We start from the raw sequence: 21,723 nt of genomic DNA on the forward strand, positions 1-21,723 counted from the left end.
GAGGTTATTAATAACAGGTTAGATAAACACCTGTCAGGGATGATGTAGGTATACTTAGTCCTGCCTCAGCATAGGGAGATGGACTACATGATCTTTCAAGGTCCCTTCCAGCTCTACAATTCTATGAATTTTATACAGGGAGGTAGTAGCAGAGCAGAGAACTGAATTCAGATCTCCCAAGTCCCAACTAGCACACTGGGCCATTCTTTGCCACTTTAAGCATGTGGGTTTGAATCTGTTGGCCTTAACCTCTTTGTGACCTAGAAAAGATGATGCTGGAGGCTGTTGTGGACAGGATAATCGCTATGTTCCACATGCTGAATTATTTTTCAGGAAACCATAGAGAAAAAAATTGACTTGTGTTAATTGGTTTTGGCATTTTAGTTAAAATAATCCTGTTATGTCAAATAGGTTAAATGGAATTATATTGTTAAGGATTTCAATTCATACTCCTTTATTCCCATTGGAAGTCAGCCTCTGTGGGACCTGTCAATATCTCTACATAGACATATTGATAATCTGTGTTTTAATAGCTCCTTCCTTTCATTAGGTTAACCAAGACCAGTTGGTTTCTAAAGGTTCACCGGGACTGTGTTTGATGTAAGTAGTGCTATTCCAAGGGCCTAGTTTGAAGATAGTTTTGTTCATGAATTTAAAAAAAAAGAAAAGCATTATGGAGTTATAAGGCTGCACGCCACTTCAGTTTCTTCACCCCTCTATAATTACCCTAACTTCAGTAATAGGGTAATTATAGGCTTTTGTGCAGGGACTTACATTAACTGCTACCTGAATCCACTTGAACTTGAAACTTGCCAAGCACACGCCACCATTGTTGCCAATAGAACAAGTTATTCTAAAACTCCCACAGATCAGGAGCTAAAGGAAGGCTTAATTAAAATTGGTGGCAGAATACAGATTCCTCCCCCTAACCAACACATACAAAGTACCAAAAGTTGCTAATTTTCTTCTGGGATTCCTGTCTCTATTAAAATAACCTAATAGCTATTATTGTTTAAAAAAACAAAAAAAAAACAAAAAGCCTCACTTGCCTTTCATTCTGAACCTAGGGAAATATGTGACTGACAGGTGGTTTGGGAAGCTATTCCAAGCCAGTCTAGAGGGGCTTGTTCATTAGGCTTTGACTTATTGGCAAACAGCTCTCCGCAGCTCTAATTAAATCACTGTCCTTGAAGGTGAAACCTTTTCAGTATTTATAAGCAGAGGAATGCAAGGCAAAGCGGCTCTGAAATAACAACAATTCTGTGCTGTTGAAATCAGTGAGAGTTTTGACATTGACTCCAGTGAGAACAGGATCAAGCATTGAATCTCATAATGCTGTCAAGAGTTGTTTTTTTTTTTTTTTAATAAAAGAGGGGGAGGTGGTGTAATAATTGGAGAAGAGTGTAGCCAGAGTAGCTATTTTAAGACTGGTTTGGCACATCTCCACTGGGGAAAAGGAGAAATGGGGTATATTTCAGTGCCATTATGTGGGGATTTTACATGTCACATACACCAACATTTTAGGCATAAAGTTAGCAATCTAAACCCATATAAAGGCACCAAATTATGTGGTCTGGTTTTCTTAGGTTGAGTTGGATGCTTGGCACCTCTGAAAATCAGGCCACTTAGAATCATAGAATCATAGAATATTAGAGTTGGAAGGGACCTCAGGAGGTCATCTAGTCCAACCCCCTGCTCAAAGCAGGACTAACCTCTGCTATATCATCCCAACCAGGGCTTTGTCAAGCCGCAGCTTAAAAACCTCTAAGGATGGAGATTCCACCACCTCCCTAGGTAACCCATTCCAGTGCTTCACCACCCTCCTAGTAAAAAACTTTTTCCTAATGTCCAACCTAGACCTCCCTCCCTGCAACTTGAGACCGTTGCTCCTTGTTCTGTCATCTGCCACCACCGAGAACAGCCTAGCCCCATCCTCCCTAGAACCCCCTTTCAGGTAGTTAAAGGCCGCTATCAAATCCCCCCTCACTCTTCTCTTTTGCAGACTAAACAAGCCCAGTTCCCTCAGCCTCTCCTCATAAGTCCTGTGCTCCAGCCCCCTAATCATTTTTGTTGCCCTCCGCTGGACTCTCTCCAACTTGTCCACATCCTTTTTGTATTGGGGGGCCCAAAACTGGACACAATATTCTAAATGCAGCCTCACCAATGCCGAATAGAGGGGAATAATCACTTCCCGTGACCTGCTAGCAATGCCCCTCCTAATGCAGCCCAATATGCCATTGGCCTTCTTGCCAACCAGGGCACACTGCTGACTCATATCCAGCTTTTTATCCACCGTTACCCCCAGGTCCTTTTCTGCAGAGCTGCTGCCCAGCTCGTCGGTCCCCAGTCTATAGCTGTGCATGGGATTCTTTCTTCCTAAGTGGAGGACTCTGCACTTGTCCTTGTTGAACCTCATTAGATTTCTTTTGGCCCAATCCTCCAGTTTGTTTAGGTCACTCTGTATCCTATCCCTACCTTGCAGGGTATCTACCACTCCCCCCAGCTTAGTGTCGTCCGCAAACTTGCTGAGGGTGCAATCTACCCCATCCTCCAGATCATTAATAAAGATGTTGAACAAAACCGGCCCCAGGACCGACCCCTGGGGAACTCCGCTTGTGACCGGTTGCCAGCTAGACATGGAGCCATTGATCACTACTTGTTGAGCCCTATGCTCTAGCCAGTTCACTATCCATTTTATAGTCCTTTCATCCAACCCATACTTCTTTAACTTGCTGATAAGAATACTGTGAGAAACCGTATCAAAAGTTTTGCTAAAGTCAAGGTATATCACATCCACCACCTTCCCTACATCCACAGAGCCAGTCACCTCATCATAGAAAGCAATCAGGTTGGTCAGGCATGACTTTCCCTTGGTGAATCCGTGTTGACTGTTCCTGATCACCTTCCTCTCTTCCAAGTGCCTTAAAATGGATTCCTTAAGGACCTGCTCCATGATCTTTCCAGGGATTGAGGTGAGGCTGACCGGTCTGTAGTTCCCCGGATCCTCTTTCCTCCCTTTTTTGAAGATGGGCACTATATTTGCTTTTTTCCAGTCCTCAGGGACCTCCCCCTGTTGCCATGAGCTTTCAAAGATAATAGCCAATGGCTCTGAAATCACCTCAGCCAACTCCCTCAGCACCCTCGGGTGCATTGCATCCGGCCCCATGGACTTGTGAATGTCCAATCCTTCTAAATAGTCTTGAACCTGTTCCTTCAGCACTGGGGGATGTTCGCCTCCTTCCCATTCTGTGCCACCCAGTACAGCAGTCTGGGAGCTGATCTTGTCTGTGAAGACAGAGGCAAAAAAGGCATTGAGTACCTCAGCTTTCTCCACATCCTCCGTCACTAGGTCGCCTCCCTCTTTCTTTAAGGGGCCTACACTTGTTTAGGTGTCTAACTTAAGACACCTAAATCTGAAAGCATTGGCTTTTAATTCTTTGCACACCTCACTAAAAGTGCACTCCCAAAAGCTGCTTCAGTTTCAGTTTAGAATACGGAACTGTAGCCACTCCAGCAAAATTACATATAACACTTGGATTGTATGCTCACCTACTTGTGCAACATAAGACTCACAGGGCTGTTTTGAATTTAGCTTGAGTTTGAGTGGCAGTGCATTGCCACTGGTATAGCCAGGTACGTTGAAGGACGTGCACATTCTGAAAGACAACAACAAGGATACAACAAGAGCATACGCTTATCTATCTAGTGAACAGATGTTGAGGACTCTCCAGTCAGTCTTGCATTGCAGATCCAACTGTCACAAATAATACAATTAGTTTGTTTATTTGTGGTTATAACAAACAGACACGAATGGACATTCTACTGTACAGAAAATTTCAAGATCAATGTGAAATCTACCACATTCTTGTCACTATCACTGTACATTTTTTTTAATGGAACAGAGGAGGGAAAGTTGCTTATCTTCATAAAACTACATCAATCAACCACTCGCAAACACATCACTTTGAAATGCTCTTGTGTGGATGTATATACAAGTATTACTAATTTAAGGCCACCTCCTTTATCAAATATTTTCTCTTTCTAGCAGACAGTGTCTCCCCCTTATTTTGATCACTTTGGTTCTTATTCTGAATTGATCCCAGTATTGAGTTGCGCTGCCAAACCCTTTGACCACCAGGCGATGGAGCATTTAAGGGAAATTTTCTAAATGAGTGTGTTATAAGAACTTATATAGAATAGAATCCTCAGTCCAGTGCAAAACTGGAATAGCTGGCTGAGTGCAGGGAATATAGGAAGGGGTTAGAGAAATAGAATCTTCTCCCCAGGTCCTGAGGTGGCTGCAGCATCAGTCCTGAAGCTACATAAATCCCCTGGTCCTAGTGCATCCCCTTCAAAGGGGTGTGGATCAATGTAGCAACAGGCAGTGCTATGAAGCTGAGTTCAACATCACCTGTTTTCACCCCTGTCATACAGCAGAACTACAGCAATTCCCCCATCAGGGGCCTTGAGCAGATGCGAGAAAAGGGCCAGGGTTTTGCTTCTTAAAGCACATGCAGGAAATGTTATTACAAAAGTAATAACATAATAACGAACATGTTAAATATATAACAAAGCAATTAACACCACATTAATACCTATGCCTCAGGGTGTATGGTTTAAAATGGAATAGCCAGACTAGGATTAGTTCTAAGCAATCATGATAGAATAATTTGGTATAGCCCGTATGGAGAAAGCGAACAAAGAGCTGAGCTATAACGTTCCAATAAACCTCAGCTAGCAGTCTGTTGGGCACTAGATGAAAGCACTTGAAAATTTGTCATGAAAGTTAGTGGCCAATGTGCTCAACCAATGGAGCAATCATCTAGCACTTATGTGTTTGAACCTGCCATAGACCTCAAAGCCCATGGAAAACTGAGCTAATCAAATCCCTTGGTGCAGCTTCTAAACACTCACAAAATGCAGAGTGCCTGAAAAATAGATGGTAGTGTGAAATACTGGGGTACAATCCAGACCAGTGGGGTGCTGTGTCATCCCCTGGGCAGTGACCTGGTTGTCCTTTACAATGCCTTGCTGCTGTAGCCTGGACTGCTCACAAACAACCACCACCATGCAGGTCACTCGCAGATATGTTTGACTTCAGCCTGCCAGTCACACCCTGGCTCCCACCAGCCTTGGTTAAACTGCAGGGTGATCTCAGGACACTCCCAGTCCCAGACTTTTCACCAGAAATCTGTGTCCTGCACTGTCCAGCCCTCTCCCAGATAGTCCCGAAACGTTGTTAGTTATTCCTTTAACATACACCAGTTTATCATGATAAATGAAGTTACCCAGATACTTTCACTTAAACACGCTGGATTAGATGACACAATAAAACAAGTTTATTAACTACAACGAGAGAGATTTTAAGTGAGTACAAGTAATGGGTCAGAAATGGATACAAGAAAAATAGAGATGAAATGCTTTCTAGTGCCTAACTTAATAAACTAGATTAGATTCAAGAAAAAAATTTCTCACCACATGCTTCCGGCACGTTATTAACCAAACTCTTCACGTCAGGATCTCCCATGCCCCATAGTCCAACAGCTGTTTCCTTTTGTCTTCTCAGGTACGGAGACTGTGATGGGCAGCAGGAGCGTGCCTTGGGATGTTTGTCCCTCCTTTTCATAGTTTCAGTCCTCCTCTTGAAAAACATTTCCAGATGAGAACTGGGAGACAGAGTCTGTGTGGAAGGATGTTCCCGGCTGGGTTTTTTTTCACCTGTTTTCGCTCCTTTGTTTTCGCTTCCTGTGTGATGACCCTTGTTTACTGCTTAAATGCAAGTTAAGGCAAACACACTTTCCTTTATTAGGCCAAACCTGTTTTCCAACATCTGCCTGGGCAAACCTGTGGGCTTTGGAACATGTGTTAATAATATCATACAGGGGAAACCTCATAACTTCACATACAATGTTGCCACATGTATTTTTCCAGGATAATGTATTACTGATAAGCAAATTATGAGTTTTCAAATGATACCTCACAAAGCATAACTTGTACAAAGGTTATTACAGTAGTTGTGATGGAGTACACGCTTGTATTCACATGCTACACAAGTAGATACCCTGAATTGAATAGATCACTTTGCAGAACATGGATTTGATGCAGACTGAAGAGTCAGTAAGGGAAATAGCTGCCTGAGTTTAGCATGGGCCACACAAGGAAAGATCAGGCCCAATCCACTAATTCCTCTACTTCACTATTTCTAGCTAAATAAAAGCTAACTTTTCCATGCACGCTTCAGTAACACACATGTCTATGCAGCCCATCCAAAACTCTGAGTGATGCGCTGCAAATGAAGTGTGAGTGGGTAAGCAATTTTCAGAGGCGGGCAGCCCTTTTTAATTTCCATCCATGCAGGTGAGCAATGCAGAAAAAGAGGGACGACGAGGAAATATAGGATGAGAAAATAAGCGACTTACTCTCTGATGGACTAAAAACCTATCTGCCGCAGTGCTCAGTGCTCCGTGACAGTGCTTAGCTCCCTACGAGAGTTGGGCCAGCACTCAATTTTCAGCATGCTTATTTTAGATGATTCCTTCATTCTGAAAGAGCTCAGCCAACTTTTGACGCATTTTAGCTCACTCCTATTTTAACAGTTAAAGTGATCAAAATACCAGTAAAATTAACTGGTGCGTGGAGAGCAGAAAAATTAACACCCACAATAGAATTAAACAGTGATTAAATTATGTGACAGCCAATTGTAGTCACAGTAAAATAATAATGATCATTAAGGCTCAGGTGCTGTCACATATATTTTTAGTAAAAGTCAGGGACAGGTCATGGGCAGTAAACAAAAATTTGGGGAAGCCAGGAACAGTCTCTGACTTTTACTAAGAATACGCGGGAGCGGGGAGTGCAAACAGAGTGCTGCTGGGACTTGCAGATGCTCCAGCCCCGCTGTTGCTACCGTGGCAGGGGCTGACAGCAGCTGTGCTGCTGGGACTTGCAGATGCTCCAGCCCCGCCGCTGCTACCGTGGCAGGGGCTGACAGCAGCTGCTCTAGACACCAGGGGTTGCCCCAACCAGCCACTGCTTCAGCAGCCCAGGGGAATGGCCGCTGATCAGCTGTTCCGTGGTGCCCTGGGGGCAGGCCACCAATCATTTGTTCAGTGATGGGAAAGGGCTGTCCAGTCAGCTCTTTGGGGGTCCCAGGCTGGTTGCTGGTCAGCTGGTCAGGGTCCCTCGGTAGCCACCACCCAGCAGTTATTTGGAGGTCCCAGCCCTATGCCAGAAAAGGTCACCGAGGCCTCAGAAAGTCACTGAATCCCGAATTCAGTGGGATTTTATGGTGAGCAAAATAAGGCTGGATTAGGCCAGTAATAAGGAGAGGAAATGGTCTCCTGGGTGCACAATGCTGAAAAAGTTGCAGCTCAAAAGCTAAAATTGCACAGTGTACTGAAATTTGCCACTATTTTAAACCCAGCACGATATGAATGTAGACATTGTTATGCATTTACATATCTCTATTACAGAGCAAACTGATCACAGAAGATTAGTGTTGGAAGAGACCTCAGGAGGTCATCTAGTCCAACCCCTGATCACAGCAGGACCAACCCCAACTAAATCATCCCAGCCAGGGTTTTTTCAAGCCAGGCCTTAAATATTTCTAAGGATGGAGATTCCACCACCTCCCTAGGTAGCCTAGTCCAGTGCTTCACCACCCTCCTAGTGAAAACTTTTTCCTAATATTCAACCTAGACCTCCCCCACTGCAACTTGAGACCATTGCTCCAAGTTCTGTCATCTGAGAACAGCCTAGCTCCATCCTCTTTGGCACTCCCCTTCAGGTACTTGAAGGCAGCTATCAAATTCCCCCTCACTCTTCTCTTCTGCAAACTAAACAAGCCTAGTTCTCTCAGTCTCTCCTCATAAGTCATGTGCTCCAGTCCCCTATTAATTGTTGTTGCCCTCAGCTGGACTCTCTCCAATTTGTCCATATCATTTCTGTAGTGGGAGGCCTAAAACTGGACACAATACTCCAAATGTGACCTCACCAGTGCTGAATAGAGGAATAATCACTTCCCTCGATCTGTTGCCAATGCTCCTAATAATGCAGCCCAATACGCCTTCTTGGCAATGCAGGCACACTGTTGACTTATATCCAGCTTCTTGTCCACTGTAACTCCCAGGTCCTTTTCTGCAGAACTGCTGCCTCACCAGTCAGTCCCCAGTCTGTAGCAGTGCATGGGATTTTTCAGTCCTAAGTGCAGGACTCTGCACTTGTTCTTGTTGATCATCACATTTCTTTTGGCCCAATCCTGCAATTTGTCTAGGTCAGTCTGTATCCTATCCTTACCCTCCAGCTACCGTTGCCCCCAGTTTTGTGGCATCTGCAAGCTTGCTAAGGGTGCAATCCACTCCATCCTCCATATCATTAATGAAGATGTTGAACAAAACTGGCCCCAAGACCGACCCCTGGGACACTCCACTTGTTACTGGCTGCCAACTAGACATCGAGTCATTGATCACTACTGACTGAGCCCATTGAGCTAGCCAGCTTTCTAGCCACCTCATAGTCTATTCATCCAACCCATACTTCTTTAACTTGCTGGCAAGAATACTGTGGGAGACAGTATCAAAAGCTTTCCTAAAGTCGAGATTTATCATGTCCAGTACTTTCCCTACATCCACAGAGCCAGTCATCTCATCATAGAATGTAATCAGGTTGGTCAGCCATGACTTGCCCTTGGTGAATCCATGCTGACTGTTCCTGTACACCTTCCGCTCTTCCAAGTGCCTCAAAATGGATTCCTTGAGGACCTGCTCCATGATTTTTCTGGGGACTGAGGTGAGGCTGACCAATTTGTAGTTCCCTGGATTTTCCTTCTTCCCTTGTTTGAAGGTGGGTACTATATTTGCTTTTTTTGAATTGTCTGGGACCTCCCCCGAGTTTTCAGAGCTAATGGCCAATGGCTCTGCAATCACATCAGCCAATTCCCTCAGTACCCTCAGATGCATTGCATCTGGCCCCATGGACTTGTGTATGTATGTCCAACCTTTCTAAATAGTCCTAAACTTGTTCTTTCACCACTGAGGGCTGCTCACCTCCTCCTCATTCTGTGCTGCCCAGTGCATTAGTCTGGGAGCTGACCTTATCTGTGATGACAGAGGCAAAAAAAGCATGGAGTACTTCAGCTTTTTCCACGTCCTCTGTCACTAGGTTGCCTCCCCCATTCTGTAAGGGGCCCACACTTTCCCTGAACTTCTTCTTGCTGCTAACATACCTATAGAAACCCTCTTGTTACCCTTCACATCCCTTGCTTGCTGCAACTCCAATTCTGCTTTGGCCTTCCTGATTTCACTCCTGCATGCTCTGCAGTATTTACTCCTCCCTAGTCATATGACCAAGCGTCCACTTCTTGTAAGCTTCCTTTTTGTGTTTGATGCTTGCTAGTGAACTTTTTTATTGCTCCTTTTATAGCGTTAATCAAAGATTAAAACTAAAAGTTCAGGGAGAGCTGAATTGTCAAACATCGGTTATATGAGCTAAGTGTAAAGACATCACTTGTAAGGATGGCACAATTGTAACGCTACAGAGCTTTCCAGGGCTAGGCACAAGTGCTGTGCGAAGAGGCGAATCTCCCCTTCTAATCAGATAAAGAGCCAGAGGATGGCTGGTGTTAGGAAAGTTATTTTGTTTCTTCAGAAGCTTTTCTATAATATCTACCACCAAGATATCTGAGCACCTTGCAAACATTAATAGATTTATCCTTCCAACACTCCTGTGAGATAGGAAAGTTAAATGCTTTACCCGAGGTCACAACAATCATTGTATGGCAAAGCCAGGTATAGATTTCCTGGGAAGGTGGTTTTTAATGTGTTTGTTTTTTACTACAGTGTAGTAAATTACATTAAAAAAACCATTAAATAAAAACCTTAAGTTTGCAAAATCAAGCACCCAAAAGTTAACACCAGAATTAAGCATGCCTGTGCAAAACTCAACTCAGCCCCCCTACACACACACACACACACACACACACACACACACACACTCTGTTTGTGCATATGCTTTATGGCAGAGGTCCCGAAACTGTGGGGCATGCCCCTCCACCCCCCATTGGAGTGCAAAGGAACATTCAGGGTGAGGTGTTGGGCATGGGTAAGCCCCCATAGAAGGTGGGGAGGGACCGCCACCAAACTCTGCACTGCCACAAGCTCCGTCCCTGGCTCGGCCACGGCCTTGGCACCCGGCCCCTGGCTTGGCCTTAGGCCCTGGTTGCGGCACGGAGCCTCATCCCGCAGCTCCCCCAAGCAGGGTCCCACTCCCAGCCACAGTCCCCAGCCCCGACTGTCACCCTGCTCCCAGCCCCAGCTGCGAGGGTAGTGGGTGCGGGGGTGAAGGGGGGGAGCCTGGAGTAAAAAAATGTGTGGACCACTGCTTTATGGTATAGTTTTTAATGACATGATCACATACTATTTTATCCGCAAACCCCGTTTCATTCAGTGCACTGGCTGGATGACGACCTGGAGATGAATCGGGGTTGTGTAATAAATGAGCCCATTGCCTGTAGGATCCCTGCCTCATTTGTTGCAGAAGTTGGAAAACGTGGACTGGATGAGCCAGTGGAGTAAGGGATGTGAAAGGATGGTCTCATGGTTAAGCCACTTGAATGCCACCCTGGAAAGTGGGCTCATCCCTAACTCTGTCATAGAATTCCTCCGCAATAGTAGGCAAATCACACTTTGGCCCACGTTCTTAAGGGTAGTTAGGAGTTTCACTCCCATTGACTTCAGTAGGAGTTATGCACCTAAATACCTTTATGGATCTGGGCCTTAAACCAAAATATGCACAGGTGGCCACTAATTGTGTATTCTTCATTTTCTGGGTGCCCTTTCTGAGATATCTGGTGCCAGATTTGCGGAAATGCTGAACATTCACAGCTACAGTTGATATCAGTGGCAACTGTGCTTCGAACATATAAAGTGCTAACACTAAGTACTCTGAAAAATCAGGCCCTAGCTGTCTCAATATTGGGAACATGTTTGATAATTTGGGCCTTAGGCTCCCTAGTCTTCCATTCCTCTGCTATAAAACGGGGATAATACTACCACCTAATCTCACAGAAATGCTGTGAAGATAAATTAAGTAATGTTTGTGCAGCACTTAGGTACTGAAGTGAGAACACCATAAAAACACCCAAGGAAATTAATCATTTTGTATTCAATGCAGGATTTGGATGGTGGGTGTTAAATAAGCCTTGGAGCCACACATTAAATGTGGAGGATAAAAGTAAATATTGAATAACTACCTACTCACTGAGTGAGATGGATTTTTTTGAAAAAATACCGTCTGAGCATGTAATTAAAGATTATATCATACTGCGCATGCACAAAGAGGCTAAATTAAGGTTACAGGGGCAACTTTAATTCTGGAATTTCCCACCTGTTGAGTGCTTGACTCTGAAACCTAGTTTTTTGGATATAATATAATGAATATAATATTAAAAATACTGAATAGGTGACAATCAATAGTTATGTTTAGAAAAAAATGTTTTTCAGTTACTTTCAAATAACTTTTATAGTTGATTCATTCAACCAATAGGATATTTCTGGTGCCAAGTCTATATATATTCTGTCTGAAAAAATGTCAACATTTAAAAAAAAATCTTCTGTACTAAATAAGTACAGGTTTGCAATGAAGTTTTGGATTACATGTCAAAGTATCCCAGAGTGCTAGAAAGTGGTCACTGGGTCAATACATATAAAAATACAAAGGCAATAAAAATTAAGAAAAAGTCATATTAATATGCAGAGAAGCTTGCAAGATTTGTTGGTTGATATACATTTAAAGTGTTTTCTAAATATTTAATAAAAGTGACATTTATCAAAAACGATGCTTCTATTATAGTATTTATACTGCCTGGAATTTTGAATTCCATACACTGGGAATTCTGTATATTATTCTGGGATGGTTTTTTTATGCCTTGTTTTTTAAACATTTTTTCCAAGCACATGGAAATGCTGCAGTATTTTTACAAAGCATAAGTACCGGCCACCAATTCCTAGGAATTTCAGTACTGAGCTTAGTGCCTCAGAAACTTGTCTAACCCTTTAAACTGTAGTTGAAAGAGGGCAGACATGGAAACTTCCTGGATACTTTCAGACAAAATCCCTGTACTTGACTAGTCATTAAGACAACAGCCCAGGTACCAACCGGCTGTCATATTCTTGATAATTAAGGATCCAATTCTGCAACCACTTAGGTAAATGGGTAACTTTACTCACATAAGTAACCCTGTTTAGTTCAGAGTAAAGTTACTCGTGTGTAAATGGTTGCAGGACTGAGCCCTAACTTGCCTCCAGATATTGAGGAACATCTTCTTTTAATGTGTGTCTTCTGGCAAATGTAGAATACCAGTGCTCCTCAAAGAGCACTTGACTTTCTCAACCAGAAGTCTGATCTCTCAAGGTAAGATAACATGTAAGAAGCACTGGGACTGCAATACCCTTTAATGAAATCACTGAAGTGTGAACAAACTGATGAGTGATGTTGCATGGGTACTCTCCTTTTTTATCATGCATACATTTTAAAGGCTACAAACTACCATGACATTTACATTTCTCTGTTTTGTTGTAGGTTATAAATTGAAGCCAAAGTGTAATCAAACTGTCCATTAAAGTCCCTTGTTTTCTCTCTCCTGTACCTCTGGGACTTCCGTAGGATTCATGTGACTGCTCAAAAATGATTCTGGAAGCTGAATTTCACCCCAGTCAACCTAATCTGCATCTGTCTAGTGGTAAATGCATTTACTGGTTCGTGCTTGACAAATAGAAGATCAGCACAAATAGAAAAATAAGAGGTGAGGTCTAGAAGAGGGTTTTTTGTTTTTTGTTTTTTTTTTGCCATTTCACCATTTCAGGAGATGGTACCCTATGAAAAAAGTTTAATTAATTCTTTGATTGCCATGTTGGATGAAGCTTCCAGGGTTTTTTTCACCTTCCTTATTCATAACATAATTTGGGCCAGGACTGTTGAAGTGGAGCATCTAGTATCCATGAGCCTCCCCTTTCACTGCACAAGCTCTAGAGACAGAGAATTCTATGTTTACATCTTGTGGAAGGTGCTCTGACACCATGGTGATGGACAACCTTATAAAAACCTAAATGGATAGATACTCAAGAGGCCAGAAGCTCGCCTAGTGTAAATCTGCATAGCTTCTTTGAAATTAATGCCATTATGCTGATTTACAACAGCTGAGAATTTGACTCTCTCTGTGTGTGTGTGTGTGTGTGTGTGTGTGTGTGTGTGTGTATAAATATATAATAGACAGGAAGGCTTAGATTTGGGTCCATATATGTATAATATGCTACTGTATATGTAAACCTATACATTATTCATGTTTTAAACTTTTCACACTGGTATATCATATCATTTGTTATTGTATATGGGCTCGATCTAACTTCCATTCAAGTCCATGGAAGACACCCTTTGACTTCAGTTGGGTTAGGATCAGCGCCCTATGAATTATTTACCAATGTGGAAAAATCTTAAATACAGCACTGAGTGTGAGATTCTCCTGTTGGATAATATTCACATTTCATCTCCCAACACTGTAATGTCGAATATATCTCATTCATTCCATGAATATGCTCAGCCTTGAAATCTATTCCTACTTGAGGAATGAGAGGATATAAAAGGAAAGATGTATTTAAACCTACCAACCAGGCCAGCAGTAACTTTAAAAAGTCTTCCCCCTTTCTTTCTGGAGGGTATTTTTTGGACTCTCCTTTCAATCTAGCACCTTCTCTACCTGATGGCTGACAAAGCGCCTGTTTTTTGTATGGTAGGTTTTTTATATTTGATTTGGTTTTGGTTTTTTCATGGGATGCCATCCACTTAGTACAGCATTTGGTGTAGCAACTGGAAAGCAGCTTGGGGAGCAGTTCATCAGCTCTGTAAAATAAAGCCCATGAGTTTAATTTATTTTTTATAAGAGCAGGGTTAAAAAAAAAACCCTACAATGCATTGTTGAAAGGAGTTCATTTAGCATCACTGGGATCTGACTTCGTGAATATAGAAGTTCTAAAGGGATCTGCTAACTCTAATTGTATTCTCTTATTGTTCCTGTTAGAAGACAAAAATGTTAGTTTAGCAGCAGAAATATCTGCTGGAGGGAATTTTATTTGAATCAAACTGACCTTTGAAGAAGTAAAATAATATGAGGTTGCTGAAAAAAATAAAAGAAAAGCTATTTAATTTTAAACATTTCAAAATACTTAAAGAAAAACCTGCTATGACATATCTGCAACAAACCAGTGGTCTATGAGGTAGGTGTCGGATGGGTTTGGATTTGGGAAACACATATTTAAGCTGGAATTAAAGGTGAATAACCTTTCTATCAGAAATGGCACTGTTTTTAATTGAGTGGTATTTTGTTTACTACTTGTTTTATTAAAGATAAACAGAATTGTTGACAGTACAAGTAATTGTTTTATAAGTGATTAAAGAAGGGTTGTCAGCTATACATGATAATAATGCAATGTAGCAGAGCAAAGGCAGTAAAGGTGGCAATAAATGTATGTACCGTTACTATAAATGTTATGTCATTTTTTTCATCTGTTCATTCCATAGGATCCACCTTTCATCCAAGAGTTCATCTGTTAACCGAATACAGTACCCACGTCATTCTATTTCTCTAATTCCTTTATTTTTGACAGCTACATTCTATGGAAAGTCTTTGATTTTTCAACCACAGGTCCCAGTTCAGAAAAGCAAGTAAACATTTGCTTTAGCCCATCCGTATAAAGCATATGCTTAAGACCCATTCTATGAAATCTTGGCAAAGTGAATGGCAAAGATTCCGTTGACTTTAATAAGGCTAGGATTTCACCCATTGACCTCAGTGGGACTTAATCATATACTTAAAGTAAGGCTTAAATACTCTGCTTAATAGGAGCCATAGTGCAGATCTACATTGTTTCCTTTATTGTTTGGGTTTTTTGCCACAGTTTTATAATATTCTATATGGATAAAAAAAACAAAGAACAACTCTAACACAAGTTGTTGGGAAAAGAACATTAGTAAATGTAGAACAATGAGATTGTTTATGAAAAATTTCAGAACAAAGGTCTTTTATAGACTCGGCCATTGCATTTAGCTACACAGTTGTTATAGAAGATATAGGAAACAGGTAAACACTGGCAACTTGGTTTTTACCCCAAAATTAGATATTGTTAAAAAAAAGTGTTCTATGATTTTTTTAAATTCCAGTGGAATTAATTTTTTTTTAAATTATCCTATAATTTTTACAAACCAAACATTTCAGCATTAAGATGCTGAAAGTGAAAATAACTATAAACCAAAGTGAACTGGCATAATTGGTTTTCTTTGTTCAAGTAGAGAGAAATGCAAAAGTAAACAAAAAGCATAAGTACAAGCAAACTAGATTTTTTAAAAATTCTTTCACTTTAAATAAATACTTTCCTTTTAAATAATTTCCAGTTAATAACAAATTGATTTGCTTTGAACAATTAACTCATTTTTATTTCTTGTTTAATTTAATTATATTTACTTTTTTGCTTCACAAGAATTGGAGTCACTTGAATTTCACCAGTTTGAGGGTTCACACGCAGTTTTTGAACCCACAGGATTTTGTTCACATTTTATTCTAAGTTTAAAAACCTCTTATCAAAACCACAGATGAAAATGTTTTACTATACCTGATGTTCACAGCTCTCCAGAGGCTGCATGTCACTGTTCATTTTGGGTTTGACTGAGAATCAGTGAGAGGTCACCCAAAGAAATTCACATGCTAAGGTAAACATTCTGTGTCCTGGCTTGGCCATGCCTGCTACACAGGTTTTGGAGAAGCAGCCTGGAGATGTTTGTGGATGGGTATCACAGAGAGAGGCTGTGTTTAAATGAGCTCTGCAATTCCAGTATCTAAAAAACACAGATAACCCATATACTATACACTTTGGACTAGATCCACAAAAGGATTTGGGTACCTAACTCCCAGTTTAGGTGCTAAACTCCAAAATTTAGGCTCCACTGAGATCCTCAAAACCCTTTCCCAGCTGCCACCTAACTCAGGAAGCATGGTGCCTAAAATTGCTTGGTGCCTTAATTTTTTACATAAAGGGCCCCTCGGCACCTAAATTTCTGCCTCTGGGCATACACACAATGCCTCACTCTAAGCCCTCAGGCACTTATCTCATAACTAAGCCACAGCAGGTTCCTCAAGCTAGGTGTTCCCCCACCCATCTCACCTGCAGGGCCTGATCCAGTAGGCATTCTCAAAGCATGCCTCCATGCAAACCAGTCAGGAGAAAGTCTTCCTTTTAACCTTTACCCCAATGGTCAGGGAACAGAATGTGGGAAATTCTGGTTCAAATCCCCCCTCTGCCTAATGAGGAGATGGGATTTGAACAGGAATTCCCCACTTTTCAAGTGCCTGCACTAACCACTGGCCTGTGGGATATTCTGATGTAGGGCTCCCTCACTCTTTCCTGTTGAAGCTGTTCCCCCTGTTTGAGTGTCATTGAGATCCTCAAAACCCCTGCTCAGCTGCCTTCTAAAGTGTGTGGAGGGTGGTTGGGTGTGTACTTAGATACATACTAACATGAATGACTATATCTATCTACATCTGCATAGCCATGGAATGGAGTTTTGACAATTTACACCAGGTGAGGAAGAGGATCAGAACCTGTTTCTGAGAGAGAGATCAAATGCCTTCTTAAATTTTTCATTGGTGTATATTCTCTTTTCTTCCACACTCCCAGTATACGACATATATTTGAGTACATAGCTTTGAAGTGACCTTTTCCTGCATTTTATTAACATCAGTCTAATGATGACCTTACCTCAGAGTTTTTAATACTTGACAGAATGTGCCTCCTTACTCTTTGGAAGGTATTTTATTGCAGAAAATATGCTGGGTATATTTAAGGCTTGGGTAGGTAAAGGAAAACATATGGGTTGTGGGGGTTTTTAATTTCCCTAATGGACATGGTAATTTCCTCAGTCTTGTCAAGAATCAGAGTAAATTAGTTTCCTATAACAACTGCATTTGGAGTTAATCACTGTGCCTGGTTATGACACAATTATTTCCTAACTGAAAAAGTGCACATTATCATGAATATTCAAATGAGAATGTAGGCCATTAAAGCCCCATTTATTCTACAAACAGAACTGGCGTGATTGTTGATCTAGGACTTCCTGCAAAATAGCTTTCTAAGGATCTGTGAGGCAAGACCTTTTGTAAAATGGCTATGTATCTTTACTAAAAGAACAGTAAATGAACTGAGCTGACAGCTCATCTAATTTTCTATTTGATTTTTCAGAATTGCCAAACTTTCAAATGTATCATAAAATCCCCAAATGAACTTGAACAAAATTGCTTGTTCCTTTGAGTTTAATGGAGTTGTTACTTTTTATCCATGCTAACTCACTGGTCAACACACTTATTTTTATGATTAGAGGGCGTATGTATAGATCTTCAAGGTTTGTTATATCACCTGTAAAGGTGCAGGAACAATTCTACTGCTATTCCAGAAAGCTTTTCATCTGATGATCTCAAAGTGCTTTAAAAATTTAATTAAAATCCACAAAACCCCTGCAAGAAACAGGCTATGTCTACAGTGTGAGCTAGGGGTGTGGTTCCGCTGCTCGTGTACATATACTTGCATTATCTCAATGAGAGCTAGCACCAGTATAAATAGCAGTGTAGCTACAATAGCATGGATAGCAGTAATAGAGGGACAGCTGAGTTATGCTGAGTACAAACCTCCCTAAAAGCTGTGGGTACTTATTCAGCATGGCTCAGCCAGGCCTTTGCTGTCGCTACCCATGCTTCTGTGACTACATTGCTACTTATACCCCTACTAGCTCAGTGAGAGGAAGGGCAAGGATGTGTACATGATCATGGAAATCACATTTATAGCTTGTAGTATAAACATAGCCTTAATATTATACCCATAAAGAATGTCAATCCCAGTATGTTAGCCAAATTACTACAAGATGTTCTTACTATTTTACTGAGAAACTGGTAAAGGACCTTGACTCTAATCTAGTGGAGAATAAGTCTGATCATTCAGCCAACAAAAAAAGTTGGTCTCATGTATCAGAGACTACAGATTTTTTAATATACAAAAATGCTATATATTCAGAGACGTTTTTTTTCTCTGATTTTCAATGTGCTTTCTCCTAACTGCTAGAGAAGACCCTAGTAATTCTGGCCCACAACCTCAAACATATTTTGGTGCCTAAATTTCATTGAAATGATCCTTATGTGTAAAAAGTGATCCATTGTATAGGTAGAAGAGAAAATCTTTATCACTTAGAAAAAGACTAGTCTCTTCAGTAGTAACATGCAGAAAGGAAGAGTGAGGGAAGGAAGCATACAGTGCTCTATTCAATTAGGGAATGGAGAGAGAATGTGGATTGTGCTGCTGACACACCAAGTTGATTTTCCCCTCAGTGCACATGCATAATTCCCATTAATGGCATACAGCAAGAAGAATACTGCTGCATGTGGGATCATGGCATATCCAATGAACCAAACACCATCCTCACTTTTCTCCAAGGAACCCTGTTGAAGTCAATGAACAAAAAAAAATGGGGAGTGCCATGAAGTCAGCAGGGTTGCACTAGTGTAACTGAGGTACAATTTGGTCCATTATGTATACTACCTTTCTTTTTCCAGAAATTAAGGCCTTAATCCTGCAAGTTGCTCCACATGGCAAACCCCGGACCTCATGCAGAACTCCTTTTACACAGGAGAAGGGGCCACCTGTGAGGAGCTCCTTTCAGGACTGGGGCCTATCAGCTCTTCAGATCATGGACTCTCCTATTACTTTGTGTTTGTACAGGGCTCAGCACAATGGGAGCCGAATCTTGACTAGGGCACCTAGGTATCTCTGTAATGCAAATAATAATAATTGGCCCCATTAGAGTTTATAATTGAAACTGACATTTTTCCCTTAGTTTTTGAAAGATACTAAGCCACATTTTTATTCTTTAAAAAAAAACAAACAAAAAAACAAAGCCAAAACTGTGGGCACAATCTATTTTCCCCACCACTGCAGAGCTTCCAATGACATCCAGTGACATACCAGAACTGGACTGCAGATTTTGCTTTCTATTTCATTCATTATTTTATTGAGGAAAATAATTAACACACGAAGGTCTGAAGAACCAAGAAGGAAGCCTTGCTTTTTCACATAGGCAGGCTGTAAGTGCAATTTGGAGTGTTATATATCTTTAATGGCTTCGGAAATGGATATTGCAATCTTAATATGCAATTGATGCATGGTGCACAGTTATAGCTCCTTGGGAGGCATTTGCATTGACTATTATGATGTTTTCCTAATTAGATGCCTCTGAATACAGATCTCCTATTTCCAGCATGTTTTTTTATGTTGAATTACCCAAGAAATTCAGTTCAACTGGCAGTTTAGCTTACCCAAATGCCATCAAAAGAAGTTAGCTGAAATAATTTACAGAAGCAGTAATGTGCTTCCAGCACTAATATTAGCATTTCATGGCCTTCAGCTAGCTTGGGCAATAAACAAACTTCAATTCTGCAAATTCACTCAGACAAATGTTTACTGTGTTCTCTGCCAGAATGGTGGCAGATCATTAGGGGCCAGCATGCCTCTTTGCGTTAGAAGCCATTGCTTGCTCTCAGTTGATGGAGTATAATGAATATTAATCATGGTCACAAAGCATCTTCCTCCCTAAAAGGAGATTAAGTGTGAGAAGTAAAACAAAGAAGGGCATAACCGAAGGAGGTTTGATGTAAGAAGCCTGACCCAGAACAGTATAATAAACTGATGGGGTTGAAGGTATGGATGGCTCAGTAAATTGGGATATGGCCCCTTTCGCTTCTAGGTCATGGGTTAAAAAATAGCCCTGATGAGTAGTGTCTCCAAGTTTCCATCTGCCAGCTGTTTATTGGCTCATGGGAAATAAGCTGGTCATCTCAGTTATGTTCCAAGAGAATAGGGCTTCATGTTACCTTAAATGTCATCATTATATGGCTTTGTAAAGAGCCCAAAGTTTGAATGAACATAGACATTGTACTACCAAATCATCCCTAGAGCTTACAGTGGAACAGCATGCCCTAGAACTTGTCCATTGTGGGACAACATGTAGAAGCTTCCACCACTGCTTTCCATGCTGTAAGTATATTGTGTGTGTATACAGGACTTTGATCTCCAGGGCCATCAATTCAGTGGTATTTTGATCGTTTTGTTTACTACTTGTTTCATTAAAGATAATTGTTGATAGTACAAGTAATTTTTATAAGTGATTAAAGAAGGGTTGTCAGCTATACAAAATAATAATGGAATATTGCAGAGCAAAGGCAGCAAAGGTTGCAATAAATATGTGTACCATCACTATAAATGTTATGTCATTATTTCCATCTGTTCATTCCACAGGATCTAACCTTTCCTCCAAGAGTTTATCTGGTAACCTAATACAGGTACTCAAGTCATTCCATTTCTCTTAATCTAATCCAGGAACTTTCAAGAGTAATAAATTAACTGAAGATAACATTAGAAAAGTTATCTGGAAGTCATAGCATCACATCTAAATCTCACAAAAAGAAGCATTGTATCTCTATTAAGATTTCTGGTTACTCTTGCTTACAAAAGGTGCATTTTGCTCTTTGATATCTTTTCCCCTATTGCTAGAGAAATAGATGCTTGTAAATACCTTTGAGTACATAGGTAAAATCATAGCTGAGATTTTTTTCAAAATACCTAAAGTTAGGTTCCTAAGACCCAGCTCCTCAAAGAAATTTAGGCATCTAACTCCCATTGACTTTGTGGATCTGGGCCTAAGTCCATATTTAGGCATTTGTGTAAGTGGCTGGTCAGATTTTCAAAAGTACTGAGCACTCAGCAGCTCCCATTGAAGACTTGCAGGCATTAAATGAGAGTCGTTCTTTTAGCAATGGTCCATGATGGCAAGGAGCATGACATCACCCAATGATTACTGCTAAGACTTTATCCAGAAAAAGAAACACCCAGACAATTTAGAGGAAACTGACAGTACTAAATTATTATCAATTATCAATTATTATTATAGCCATGAACTGCTAGCAAAGGTGATGAAACTTTTCTTGTAGAATAAAATGGTGCCCCAAGATGTACTCTTACAGAGTGAGAGCAAGTCTGTTCAAAAAAATCTTTAACTTTCTTGAAGCCCAAACTGTGGAACTGCCTTTAAACCCTTTCAGGGTGGACATTAATAGTTTAAGGAACTTGAGTGAAAAATGAATTAAATTATATATATGCAAAATATTACCTAACTACATGACTATCCGTCCCCTTCAACATAGTGTCTGAGCACCACACAGACATTCAAGGACTTAAAGTCAGGGGGAAAGCCGCTTCCTCCCTCCCCCCTGCTAAAAGCAGAGGGAGAGATTATTTTCTTGGGTTTTGTTTGAGGGATCTAAATTTCTCTCCTGATTATTCACTGACTGGTGAAATAAGTTTGCATCTGGCAGGAGAATCTACACAGAAGCAGCAAACAGAGATGTTTATAGAGCCCCAGACCTTCCCGCCAGTTAGTGGATCAGCAGTAGTGCCTGATAGGAGAAAAAGAATTGTCCAAGTTGGGAGGTCCCCTGTCTGCCTTTATCTTACAGAAAAATTACTCCCCCTGCTGGCTTCCCCTCTCCCTAGCAAGACAGAGATGGAAAGAAGTGGAGTCCATCATCTCTGACACTCTATCCCCTGCAGGGACAGAGAGAGAGCCTGCCACTGTTTTCCC

This window comes from Emydura macquarii, unplaced genomic scaffold, assembly GCF_026122565.2.
Source record: "Emydura macquarii macquarii isolate MOO-44397 ecotype Brisbane River unplaced genomic scaffold, CSIRO-AGI_Emac_v2 contig_1043, whole genome shotgun sequence".
NCBI lineage: Eukaryota > Metazoa > Chordata > Testudines > Chelidae > Emydura > Emydura macquarii.